At 36.2% G+C, this 15,085-nt stretch overlaps 1 protein-coding gene across 2 annotated transcripts in view; it reads right to left on the bottom strand.

Moving 5' to 3' along the window:
* Positions 1-15,085, bottom strand: part of CSMD3 (CUB and Sushi multiple domains 3) — a 1,383,361-nt gene that overhangs the window by 1,100,494 nt on the left and 267,782 nt on the right. The gene's annotated exons all lie outside the window — the stretch shown is intronic.

Here is a 15,085-nt window from a genome sequence, read left to right as displayed (position 1 = left end):
TGGAGAAGACTCTTGAGAGTCCCTTGGACTGTGAGCAGATCCAACCAGTCCATTCTGAAGGAGATCAACCCTGGGATTTCTTTGGAAGGAATGATGCTAAAGCTGAAACTCCAGTACTTTGGCCACCTCATGCGAAGAGTTGACTCATTGGAAAAGACTTTGATGCTGGGAGGGATTGGGGGTAGGAGGAGAAGGGAATGACAGAGGATGAGATGGCCGGATGGCATCACTGACTCGATGGATGTGAATCTGAGTGAACTCCGGGAGATGGTGATGGACAGGGAGGCCTGGCATGCTGCGATTCATGGGGTCGCAAAGAGTCAGACATGACTGATCAACTGAACTGAACTGAACTGGAATTAGTAGAATAAAATTTTCAAAATATAACACATTTACAAATAATCAAATGATTCAAGAATTATATTAGGAGACATAATGATCAACACATGCATAAGAACTGCACATAGTTACTTTATATGCTTGAATTATTTTTATTATAGAATATACATATTATAAATTAAAATGTTAAATGTGCCCTCTATATTAAAACTTCTATATTAATGTTGTTTTGATATAATTTTCCTTGATGGAAACATTTCAAAGCAACTCACACCAAAATAATTCATCTGACCTTTTTTTAAACTAATAGAGCATAAGATCTAGTTGCGATTTCATTTCTATTAACTATTCCACAGTTTCATGTGACATGCTTTCAAAGAAATAGGATCACTCAGTATTACTGTTATTGTGGTTTGAGATTTTCACATATTGTTTCTGCCTTTTTTGTAGATAAAGTCAAATGAGTGTTACCATGCTTTCAAAGACCTGCCTGAAATTTTCACAAGAAATCTAGGAGTTTGGACAAAATATGCTTTCTCTGGATTCTGTGCTTTTTAAAAAAAACTCCAAACATTTAATGTAACTTTGACTCACACTAACCCTTTTTTGATTTCTTATTTTGTACTAATCCATTGTTGAAACTGCTCATTCTCTCTATTTTGTTTCAATAACCCACTCAGTCAACAAACAGAACTAGGTAAAATTTCCATATACTGGCATCTACAGTCAAGGCTATATACTTCCTGACAACATATATATTTCTTTCTTTTCTCACATATATAGAAAAATATTAAATTTTCTATGTACAATAACAAAATTTTAGCTCTTTGGTGTGTACAATTACAAAATTTTAGCTCCACTGTAGAGTTTGTTCCTTTAAATTCTGGTTTTCTTTATTCATCTCATTCACTCTTGATTTTTAAATAATAATATTGGAGGGCTTCCCTGGTATCTCAGCTGGTAAAGAATCCACCTTCAATGCAGGAGACCCCAGCTCAATTCCTGGGTTAGGAAGATCCCCTGGAGAAGGGATAGGCTACTCACTCCAGTATTCTTGAGCTTCTCTGGTGGCTCAGATGGTAAAGAATCCTCCTGCAATACGGGAGACCAGGGTTCGATCCCTGGGTTGGGAAGATCCTCCCTGTAGATAGGCATGGAAACCTACTCTAGCATGGAGTGGACATGACAACCCACTCCAGTATTCTTTCCTAGAGAATCCCCATGAACAGAGGAGCCTGACATCCTTAGTCACTAAATCGTTTCCGACATTGCAATCCCATGGGCTAGAGCCCACCAGGCTCCTCTCTCCATGGAATTTTCCAGGCAAGAATACTGGAGTGGATTGCTATTTCCTACTCCATTACTGGAGTATATTTGCTTTATAATGTTGTGTTAGTTTCTGCTGTACAGCAAAGCCAATTGGCTACACAGTATACATATATCCTCCTCTTTTTATTTCCTTCCTATTTAGGTCACAATAGTGCATTGTGTAGACTTTCTTGTGCTATGCCATATGTCCTCATTTAGTTACCTATTTTATACACAGTAGTGTATATACATTAATCTCAATCTCACAATTCATCCTACCTTCTCCCCTCCTTGGTATCCATACATTTGTTCCCTACATCTGTGTGTCTATTTCTGCTTTGCAAATAAGTTCATCTGTGTCATTTTTCTAGATTCCACATATAAGCAATGTCATACAATATTTGTTTTTCTATCTTACTTCACTCTGTATGTGTATGACACTGTATGACAGAGTCTATCCAGATCTCTATCATTTATTTTTGATTCTTACTTTGATCTAAAAGGAATGAATTGTTTTTTGATATGAAGGTTTGATTACTGAAATAGAATCTCAATATCTATGCGCAATTACTTTAAATCCACGCTCAAAGGTAAAATATTTCTATCTTAGCAATATGGAGCTTACTAAATATGTCACTGTTTATCTTTTTTTTTATTCTTATTATGAATCCATTTAATATGAGAACTGTGAAATTAATGAGTTCAGATGAACCTGGTCTTAAAAAGCATGCTCTTTCCCAACACTGCGATATACTTATATATTAATCCCAAATAAAGCATGGAAAATCATTGTTGTTACCCCAAAATTACCTAAATAAATCAGTGAAGCAAGTATAAGGGATTGGCGAGAACAGAGGGAAAATCAATTCCATGAAGTACTTACCTGAAAGCATTAGGGAGATCATTGAATAAAAGTTTCATTTTGTGTGTATCAGTTCTTCTCTTGTCCGTATATATTTTAGCTTCTATATTAATTCATTGTTTTTGCCCTGTTTTCCACTAGTCAGATTTCTAATATCTACTATCATATAGGTAAAATTTAATCTAAATACACTAAGGAGTTGGAACAGTTTGCTTTTCAAGAGGCACAGTCTACCATTGTTTACTTCTGATTAACTGAAAAATAGAGAAGGAAATGACAACCCACTCCAGGATTCTTGCTTGGAGAATCCCATGGACAGAGGAGCCTGGCAGGCTAGTCTATGGGGTCACAAGAGTTGGAAATGCGACTAAACACATATATATTGACTAAGCAAATGTGCTATATTAAAGAGAGATGGTTAATTACATAGACAAATTTCTTTCAGAGCACAGTACTTAAACCAGTTCATAGAGTTGTCAGACAAGTAAATATATAATTCAGAAAAATAAACTTAGAGAATGAACAGCAATTCTGAATTGGTGCATAGGAGGCTAAGAACAAAATTTTCTAAATTAGGAAAGTTAGTGTTACATTTTTACAGTGTTTCATCTTTTTTTTCAGTTTTCAGCAATAAATGAAAGCATTATTCCCATTAGAGTAGAATATGAATCTAATGTAAATAACCCTTACATTAAAAATACTTCATGGATATCATCTAATATATCTGTCCCCATCAATATTAAAATCCACAGGAATTAACTGTGACACATGTGATTTAAAACATAGTTTCTATCTTCAGATAACATTACATTGCATATATGCATTTCAATCTTATCCTTGTAATTCAAAATGCAGTTCCACAGATGGTGTTTATGAATTTCTGCCTGAAAAACCAGATGTTTGACCTGGGGTCATTTCTATCACACATACAGTCCAGTCTCTGGCCACTGTTCATTGGTTTTTTCAGATAATGTTCTATAAATCCTTACTTGGAACTAACTCATGCACTACTGATTGTTAGAAAGGACGAAGTATTGTCTCCTTATTGTCAACACAGTTGTTTGTTTAAAATAATTCTAAATTATCAAAAGGAAGCAGTGAATGGAAAGAAGGTAAGGACCATGCTGGGATTCAGAAGCCTATTAATTCTATTCCTATCCCTAAAACAGGGTTTTTTGAGTGATCTTGGGAAGATTTACCTCTTTGAGATTGCTTCTTCATCTTTAAAATGTGTATAATAATTTTCTTCAGTACAGATCAAATTAGATATGTTTCAGTTAAGTTTAGTCACTCAGTCGTGTCCAACTCTGTGCGACCCCATGGACTGCAGCATGCCAGCCTTCCCTGTCCATCACCAATGCCCTGAGTTTGCTCAAACTCATGTCCATCGAGTCGGTGATGTCATCCAACCATCTGATCCTCTGTCGTCCCCTTCTCCTCCTGAATTCAATCTTTCCCAGCATCAGGGTCTTTTCCAATGAGTTAGTTCTTCATGTCAGATAGCCAAAGTATTATAGTTTCATTTTCAGCATTAGTCCTTCCAATAAATATTCAGGACTGATTTCCTTTAGGATGGACTGGTTGGATCCCCTTGCTGTCCAAGGGACTGTCAAGAGTCTTCTCCAACACCACAGTTCAAAAGCATCAATTCCTTGGCATTCAGCTTTCTTTATAGTCAAACTCTCGCATATATACATGACTACTACAAAAAAAAAACAAAAACATAGCTTTGACTAAATGGATCTTGTTGGCAAAGTAAGGTCTCTGCTTTTTAATATGCTGTCTAGGTTGGTCATAGCTTTTCTTCCAAGGAGCAAGTGTCTTTTAATTTCATGGTGGCAGTGACCATCTACAGTGATCCTGAAGCCCAAGAAAAGAAAGTCTCTCAGTTTCCATTTGCCATGAAATGATGGGACCAGATGCCATGATCTTAGTTTAATGAATGGTGAGTTTTAAGCCAACTTTTTCACTCTCCTCTTTCACTTTCATCAAAAGGCTCTTTAGTTCCTCTTCACTTTCTGCCATTAGGGTGGTTTCATCTGTATATCTAAGGTTATTGATATTTCTCCCAGCAATCTTGATTCCAGCTTGTGCTTCATTCATCCAGCATGGCATTTCACATGATATGCTCTGCAAATAAGTTAAATAAGCAGGGTGAAAATATCCCTGATGTACTCCTTTCCCAATTTGGAACCAGTCTGTTGTTCCATATCCAGTTCTAACTGTTGCTTCTTGATCTGCATACAGGTTTCTCAGGAGGCAGGTCAGGTGGTCTGTTACTCCCATCTCTTTAAGAATTTTTCACAGTTTGTCGTGATCCACATAGTTAGAGGCTTTGACATAGTCAATAAAGCAGAAATAGATGTTTTTTCTGGAACTCTCGCTTTTTCTATGATTCATCAGATTTTGGCAATTTGATCTCTGGTTCCTCTGACTTTGCTAAATCCAATTTAAACATCTGGAAGTTCATAGCTAATGTACTGTTGAAGCCTGTCTTGTAGAATTTTGAGCGTTACTTTGCTAGCATGTGAGTTGAGTGCAATTGTGCAGTAGTTTGAACATTCTTTGGCATTCATTACCTTTCTTTGGGATTGGAATAAAAACATATGCTTAGGAAATATATATGTTTAGGAAATACATTGATAATTGTATCATTGTATGGAGTATGGGTATTACCAACTTTAAGGAATAACTTCTGACTAATTTTATCTACAGGCTTCCCAGGTGGATCAGTGGTGAAGAATCCATGTGCCAATCAGGAGACGCAGCAGATGTGGATTTGATCACTGAGTCACAAAGATCCCCTGGAGGAGAAAATGACAACCTGTTCCAGTATTCTTGCCCAGAAAATTCCATGGAGAGAAGTCTGGTAGGCTACAATTCATGGGGTCACAAAAAAATGGACACAACTGAGAAGGCACACATTTTACCTACATTTATTCACTCAGAAAATTAGATGTTTTACCAGGCTCATTTTAGTTTACAAAGAAAGGGTAACAAAGAGTTGGGGTATTAAAATTAGTAAAGTGCACTCGATGTTTTTCTTTTCTGTATAATGCCTGTATTAATTTTACTTTCTTTTTCTTCATTTGATTTCATCCACTTCTGAAAAGAGGAGGAAAGGAAAAGTAAGAAACAGCACAAAAATAAAATAAAATGAAGATAAAATCTTGAAGAAGAGCAGGTACTGTGGAAGCATTCTATAGCAATTAATCTAGTAACATGAAGCCAGCAGAAAATTCTAATGTCATCTAGGAGAGGCCATGTGAGCTACCCATATCAGGACATGTGCCTTATCAAGGGACTAGAGTAGACTGTTTTTACAGAGAATTGGTTGCATTAATCTAATTCACAAGAGACTACGATATTTGCCAGGATGCAACTTTACTAATTAAAAAGAAATAAAACTTCATGAGGATCAGGCATGAGTTTCACCTTCTCTAACAATCCTCACAGAACACTAGTTTAAGAATAATGACAACAGAACAAGTACTTAAAGCAAATAGCTTCAAAATTTGTATATAAAAATGATGAGATAGTGAAACTTCCTTCTCACTGGGGCAGATCCAAGTCCTTCACATCAGCCACAGGAGCCAGCTCCTGTGGATGACCCACATGCAGAGGTAGAGATAAAACCACAGTTGAGCTCCATGGACAGAATGACTAAGGAAGAGGATCAAAAACTTTTCCACCAGCTATACAAGCTTTAGAATAAATCCACACAATCAACTAGGTAGACTCTATGGCTGTGGAATCTATAAAAGGACAAAGAGTATTCACACTCTATGGCTGTGGAATCTATAAAAGGACAGAGTATTCACACAAAAAAAACGTCCTAGCTCTGGCAACCATGTGTTACTGAACATAAGTACAGGCAGGAGTAGGGCTAGATTAGAGTCTGAGTTGCCCCCACAGCAGGTCAAGAGAACAGTCAAGTACTGGAAGACCTCCTAGGGAGGCAAAGGTTGAACTACCACTCTCTATACATTTTTCTTTTTTTGTTTCCCCTATTTTTCCTTTTCCCATTTTTTACTTTCCTTTTTCATATTGTTTTCATGTTCTTTCTTTATTATTCCTTTCATTTTTATTTTTTATATGTAGTTTTTCTAAGACATCCTATTTTTAAATAAATTCATTTTATTTATTTTTTTCCAATTTTAACTGTCTTTATTGGTTTCTTCTTCTTTGATTCCTATTTTTGTCCCCCCCCCCTCCTTTGTTTCTTTCCTTTCTTTATCTTTGTAAATGTGTGAGTTTCTTTGGCTATTGAGTGCTGCTTTCAGTATGAGTCTTGAGGTTTTGTCTTCTCTGCTATGAGGCCTCTTAAGTCTCAGTGCTACAGCAAGGTGTTGAGCCTGAACTCCAGAGGTGGGAAACTCAAGTCCGGGACTTTGGACCACCAAAGAAATTCTGACCCCATGGAATATTAACTGATGAGAGTTCTCCCAAAAGCCTCTACCTCAACACTAAGACCAAGCCCCACTTGAAAACCAGAAAAATCCAGTGCCCAACATCTCATGCCAAAGCATTAGCAAAACAGAAATACAATTCTTCCCATTGGCAGAAAGGCTGCCAAAAACCAAGCCCACAGACATCCAAAAACACACTACTTTCATGGCACTGCCCTTCAGAGAGACAAGAGCCAGCTCCACCCACCAGATCACAGGCACAATTCCTCCCAAGCAGGAAACCTTCACAAGCCACTATTCCCACCCATTCATGGAGGGCAGATTTCACAATTAAGAGGAACTACAACCCTCTAGCCTCTAGCCTGCAGAAAGGTGACCCCAAACACAGTAAATTAAACAAAATGAAAAAACAGAAAAACATGCAGCAGATGAAAGACTATGGTAAAAACCCATGAGACTCAACAAATGAACAGGAAATAAGCAGTCTACTTGAAAAAGAATTCAGAGTAACAATAGTAAAGATGATTCCAAGTCTTGAAAATACAACAGAGGCACAGATAAATATACTGGAATTACAGATCAAGAAGAAACAAGAAATATTTAACAAGACAACAAACAACACAAGAACTGATATTAAAAATACAGTACAAGGAACCAATAACAGGCTATCTGAGACTAAAGAACAAATAAGTGAGAATTGAGCTGGAAGGCAGAATGGTGGAAATAACTGAAGCAGAGCAGAATAAAGAAAAAAATAACAAAAAGAAGTGAGGACAGCCTCAGAGACCTTTGAGATACCATTAAACATAACAACATTAGAATTAAGGTATCTGAGAAGAAGAAAGAGAAATATGAAAAAATATTTGAGATATAGTCAAAAAAATTCCCTAACCTGGGAAACAGCCATCCAAATACAGGAAGCCCAGAGACTCCTATACAGGATAAACCCAAGGAGAAACAGGCTAGCACACATATTAATTGAACTAATCAAAATTAAACATGAACAAACATTAAAAGCAGCAAGGGAAAAGCAACAAAAGTATACAAGAGGATCTCCATAAGCCTAACAGCAGATGTTTCAAAAGAAACTCTGCAGTCTAGAAGGGAGTGACAGGATATACTTAAAATGATGAAAGAAAAACAAAAACAAAAACAAAAAAAACCTATAACCAAGATTACTCTATCCAAAAAAGGTATTCAAATTCAAAGCAAAAATCAAAATTTTACATGCAAGCAAAAGTTAAGAGAATTCAGCACCACCAAGCCACTTTTGCAACAAATGCTAAAGGAACTTCTCTAGACAGGAAACACAAGAGAAAGAAGAGGCCTATAAAAACAAACCTGAAACAATAAACTAAATGGTAATAGGATCATATATATCAATAATTACTTTAAATGTAAATGGACTAAATGGTCTAACTAAAAGACACAAATTGGCTGAATGGATACAAAAATAAGACCCCTATATATGCTATCTATAAGAGACCCACCTCAGACCTAGGAACACACACAGAATGAAACTGAGAGGCTGGAAAAGTTATTCCATGCAAACAGAAAATAAAGGAAAACAAGAGTAGCAATACTCATATCAGACAGAAGAGACTTTAAAATAAAAATCGTTACAAGACACAAGCAAGGACACTATATAATGATCAAGGGATCAATCCAAGAAGAACAGATAATAATTTAAATATATATGCACCCAACATAGGAGCACCTCAAAACATAAGGCAAATGCTAGCAACTATTAGAGGGGGAATCAACATTTACACAGTAATAGTGGGGAACTTTAATGCCCTACTTACACCAATGGACAGATTATCCAGATAGAAAATTAGTAGGGAAGCACAACATTTAAATGATACATTGGACAAGTTACACCTTAATTGATATTTACAGAGCATATCATCCCCAAACAGCAGATTTCACTTTTTTTTTGTTTTAATCAAGTGCACAGGATAGAAGTCACCAGGATAGATCACATATTGGGCCACAAATCAAGCCTGGATAAATATTAAAAAACTGAAATCTTTTCAAGCATCTTTACTGACTTTAATACTAGATATCAACTACAGGGGGAAAGTAATGACAAAAAAACACAAACATATGTAGGCTAAACAATATGCTTCTGAATCGCCAACAAATCACTGAAGAAATCAAAAAGGAAATTAAAATATAACTAAAAACAAATGACAATGAAAACATGACAACACAAAACCTATGGGATACACTAAAAGCAGTGCTAAAAGGCAAGTTTATAGCCATACAAGCTTACCTCAAGGAACAAGAAAAGCATCAAATAAACAATCTAAACTTACACTTAAAGCAAACATAAAAAGAAGAACTAACAAACAAACAAACAAAAAACCCCAAAGCTAATAGAAGGAAATAAATTATAAAAGTCAGAGCAGAAATAAATGAAAATGAAATAAAGGAGAAAATGGCAAAGATAAAGAAAACTAAAAGCTGATTCCTTGAGAAGATAAATAAAATTGACAAACCATTAGCCAGACTCAACCAAGAAAAAAAGGAAGACACAAGTCAATAAAATTAGAAATAAAAAAGTAGAAGTTACAAGAGATGAAACAAATACAAAGGCTTATATAAGACACTACTACAAGCAACTATATACCAATAAAATGGCCAACCTGGAAGAAATGGACAAATTCTTAGAAAATTATACTTTCCAAAACTGAACCAAAAAGAAATAGAAAAATCAACAGATCAATCATAAGCACAGAAATTAGAACTGCAATAAAAACTCTTCCAATGAACAAAAGTCCAGGTCCAGATGGCTTCACAGGCAAATTAGACCAAAAATTTAGAGAAGAGCTAATATGTATCCTGCCCAAACTCTTCCAGAAAACTGCAGAGGAAGGAGATTTCCCAAACTCATTCTATGAGGCCACCATCACCCTGATGCCAAAACCAGACAAATATGCCATAGAAAAAGAAAATTACAGGCCAATATCACTGAGGCACATAGATGCAAAAATCCTCAACAAAATTCTAGCAAACAGAACCTAACAACATATTAAAAGGATCATACATCATGATCAAGTGGGCTTTATCTCAAGGATGCAAGGAGTCAATATATGCAAATCAATCAATGTCATAAACCATATTAACAAAGTGAAAGATAAACATCATATGATCATCTCAGTAGATGCAGAGAACACTTCTGACAAAAATCAACTCCCATTTATGATAAACACTCTCCAGAAAGTAGCCATAGAAGGAACATGATAAACGTGAAAGTGTTATTCACACAGTCATCTCCAAAGCTCTGTGATACCATAGACTATAGCCCACCTGGATTCTCTGTCCATGGAATTCTCCAGGTAAGACTACCGGAGTAGGTAACCATTTCCTTCTCCAGAGAAGGAAAATACCTCAACATAATGAAAGTCTTATGTGACAAAACCAAGGCAAAATGATTTTCAACGGTGAAAAACTGAAAGTATTTCCTCTAAGATCAAGACAAGACAAGTGTGCCCACTCTTGCCACTATTATTCAACAGACTTTTGGAAGTCCTAGCTACAGCAATCAGAGAAGAAAGAGAAATAAAAGGAATTCAGATTGGAAAAGAAGTAGAATTCTCACTGTTAGTATGTATGTGTGACACTGTACATAGAAAGTGCTACAGGGGCCATAAGAAATTTAATAGAGCTAATCAATAATACACAGAAATCCCTTGCATTCTTATATACTAATAATGAAAAATCAGAAAGATTAAAGAAACAATCCTGTTCACCACTGTAATAAAAAATAAAATACCTATAAATAAACCCAGCTAAAGAGACAAAAGACCTGTATGTAAAAAGTATAAAACACTAATGAAAGAAATCAAAGATGACACAGATGAAGAATTATACCATGTTCCTGGATTGGAAGAATCAAAACAGTGAAAATGACTATAGTACCCAAAACAATCTACAGATTGAATGCAAACTATCAATATCAAACTATCAATATTTTACACAGAACTCAAACAAATAATTTCATAATTTGCAGGCGGACACAAAAGACCCCAAATAACCAAAGCAATCTTGAGAAAGAAGACAGGAGCTGAAGAAATCAATTTGCCTGGCTTCAAACTATACTACAAAGCAACAGTCATCAGGATAGTATTGTATTGTCACAAAAACAGAAATATAGACCAATGGAATAACATAGAAAACACAGAGATAAATCCATGGACCTTTGGGCAACTTATCTTTGAAAAATGAGGCAAGAAGCTACAGTGGAGGAAAGAAGTCTCTTCAATAGAGTGGTGCTGGGAAAGCTGGACAGCAGCATGTAAAAGAAAAAGTACAACACTTCATAATACCACACACAAAGATAATCTCAAAATGGATTAAAACTTAAATGTAAGACCAGAAACTGTAAAAGTCACAGAAGAAAACATAAGCAGAATACTCTGACATAAATCACAGCAAAATCCTTTATGACTAACCTCCCAGTGTAATGGAAATAAAAACAAAAATAAACAAATGGGACCTAATTAAAAGCTTTTTCTCAGTGAAGGAAACTATAAACAAAGTGAAAGACAATCCTCAGAATGGGAGAAAATAATATAAAATGAAAAAACTGACAAGAGTTTAATCTACAAAATATACAAGCAGCTCATTCAGTTCAAAAGCAGAAGAACACACACCCCAATAAAAGATTGGGCAAAACACCTATACAGACATTTCTCCAAAGAAGACATACAGATGGCTAATAAGCACATGAAAACATGCTCTACATCACTCACTATTAGAGAAATGCAAATCAAAACGACAATAAGGTGTCATCTCACACCACTCAGAATGGCCATTAACAGAAAACCTACAAGCAATAAATAATGGACGGTGTGTGGATAAAAGGGAATCCTCTTGCACTGTTGCTGGGAATGCAAATTAATATAGCCACTCTGGAGAAGAGTATGAATATTCCTTAAAAATCTAGGACTAAAACTACCATATGACCCAGAAGTCCCACTACTGGGCATATACCCTGAGAAACTATAATTGAAAAAGACATATGTACCTCCATGTTCATTGCAGCACTATTTACAACAGCCAGGACATGGAAGCAACCCAGATACACATTGACAAATGAATAAAGAAGTTGTGGTACATATACACAATGAAATATTAATCAGCCATGAAAATGAACACATTTGACTCAGCTCTAATGGGGTGGATGAACCTAGAGTCTATTATACCCAGTGAAGTAAGTCAGAAAGAAAAAGACAAATACTGTATATTAACACACATATACGGAATCTAGAAAGATGGTACTGATGAACCTATCTACAGGACAGCAATGGAAACACAGGCATAGTGGACATAAGGAGGGAAGGAGAGAGTTGGATGAATTAAGAGAGTAGCATTGAAACATATACATTATAATACATAAAATTAGACATTGGAAATTTTCTGCATGATGCAGGGAGCTCAAATATGGTGCTCTGTGACAACCTAGAGGGGTGTGATGGGGTGGAAGGAAGGTTCTAGAAGGAGGGGACATATCTATACCTATGGCTGATTAGTTTGATATAAGGCAGAAACCAACACAGTACTGAAAAGAAATTATCCTCCAATTAAAAAGAAATACATTTTTAAATATGTAAAATCAAAGTAAAAAAACATTTAAAAAAAATATATAACATTTCAGTTTGCCCTTTCAAAAAAAAATGGTTCAACCATATGACTAGTTACATATTCATTCACACATGAGTTCTCCTTCTAGTCCTCCCACGTGTTCTATTGGTACATATGTTAAACTCTGCCTCTTGGTCTCCCAAAGAAAGCTAAAAGGTATGACAAAATTCAAGGAACTCACTGATGATTATTCACTACTACTTGTTGTTGCTGTTGTTGCTCAGTCATTGTGTCATGTTCTGACTCTGCAACCCCATGGACTGCAGCACGCCTCTGTTCTCCACTGACTGTCTCCTGGAGTTTGCTCAAATTCATGTCTGTTGACTTGGTGATGCTATCTAGCCATCTCATACTTTGCCACTCCCTTCTCCTTTTACCTTCAATCCTTCCCAGCATCAGGGTCTATTCCAGTGAGTTGGCCCTTTGCATCAGGTAGCCAAAGCATGAGAGCTTGAGGTTCAGCATCAGTCTCTCCAATGGAATATTCAGTGTTGATGTGCATTAAGATTGACTGGCGTAATCTCCTTACAGTCCAAGGGCCTCTCAAGAGTATTTGCCAGCAGCACAGTTCAAAAGCATGAATTCTTTGGCACTCAACCTTTTTTACTGTCCAACTCTCACATCTGTACATGACTACTGGAAAAGACGTAGCTTTGACTATTCGCATCTTTGCTGGCAATGTGACGCCTCTGCTTTTTAATACATTGGGTAGGCTTGTCACAGCTTTCCTTTCAAGGAGAAGTTTAACATTTAATGATGTGCAAATGTTGTTCTGGAAGAACTCTGGTTAAGCAACTTTACAGAGATTGCTGAAATTATTTGATACTTGCTCTGCTGCTGCTGCTAAGTCACTTCAGTCGTGTCTGACTTGGTTCGACCCCATAAACAGCAGCCCACCAGGCTCCGCCACCCCTGGGATTCTCCAGGCAAGAACACTGGAGTGGATTGCCATTTCCTTCTCCAATGCATGAAAGTGAGAAGTGAAAGTGAAGTCGCTCAGTCATATCAGACTCTCAGCGACCCCACGGACTGCAGCCTACCAGGCTCTTCCATTGCTCTAGTGAAGCTGTAAAACTTAGATATAGTATATATTTTCCAGAAACATATTCTTCCTACTCCATATATTGAGTACCCATCTATGTTAAAAATACGGAGATTCTCTACCACTTAAATATCCAAAGCTCATAATTCAGCAAACATAAGACCTAAAACATTCCTAATCTCTACTTTTATAGTGGTATTTGCATTATGAATGGTGCATGTCCATCTTCTCATGCTATATAACATATTCTAAATGATGGTCAATAACAGAGAACCTACAATTTGACAGACATATCAGTTTTCTCCTGTTTCAGTAATGTGTGTGAAATTATACTTGCCATTAAAATTACATTTGAAAACCCACTAATACTCAGTAAAGTAAAAAGTTATATGCTAGCTGTGAACCTTTCCTCTAGATGTTACTATCTCAGAGATTGTTTCTAATAGAGCTTTTGTTCAAAGATGTGTTGAAGGTAAATTTGTTTGCTACTTTCTTAATGTTGTATATATATCGTGGATCTTTGATCTATCAAGTTGCCTTAAATGAGCAAGTTTGAAATCAGTGACCTTCTGTCAAATAGGAAAGATCCAGTCTTTCCTCTGATAGTGTCAACACTCAACTGAATTTTTTAAAATGAGAGTTGTCAGCTATACCTACAGGTATACAGCACTCTGACAACACATATTAATGATGTCCATTCATCTTAAGGTGTAATTGAGATTATATTTAATGGAAATCTTATCATAGAAGCAAAAGGAATATCTGTCTCAACTAGGTTTTCTTCCCTCAAACCTATCTATCCCAAACTAGAATGAGAAATTAGTACAGGGATATACACAGTCAGATAAGCTGTCTCACTGGAATGGGAATAGAGAGACCCAAGAGCCATGGGTAGAGTGAAACTGTGACATGATTATTGGGCAAGAGCCACAAATAGGACTGGCAGAGCACAGATGGGAAGGCTACGTAAACTATAATGGCACATGAGACTAAGGAATGAATGCATATGTCCCCCACATGACTAATGCAACAGAAAGCCATTGTTCCATAGGGCCTTGTTGACCAGGTACATGGATTTTCCATCAGCAACACGTGCAGATGACTGAATGGCAAAACTTGAAGAATCTACGGACCATAGAATAACTTAGGTGAAACTGTCCTTCACTTATGGACGCTTGAGATAAAAATTAAGCTCGATTAAAGAGAATTTTTTAATCATTAAGTCTCTTGCCTACCTATCAGTGAAAAATTATACTCACTACTTACTGTGTATTTACTCATTTATTAAGAGCCCAGTATACACTGCATACCATCCTAGGAACATGTGCATATTGCCAAAGAGTATGCAGACTTAACCTGAGTTCACAGAATTTATGAAAGAGTGAATTAAAAAACAAAAGTAACCAAACTTTGTCACAGAAGAAATACATTTAAATGCATAATTTCTACACAGATTTTCCTCTATAAAACTTTAAG

The sequence above is a fragment of the Ovis canadensis genome, chromosome 9 (genome assembly GCF_042477335.2).
Source record: "Ovis canadensis isolate MfBH-ARS-UI-01 breed Bighorn chromosome 9, ARS-UI_OviCan_v2, whole genome shotgun sequence".
In the NCBI taxonomy this organism is placed as follows: Eukaryota; Metazoa; Chordata; class Mammalia; order Artiodactyla; family Bovidae; genus Ovis; species Ovis canadensis.
Note: the sequence above shows the minus strand (reverse complement) of the source record. Positions and strands in the feature narration are given on the sequence as shown.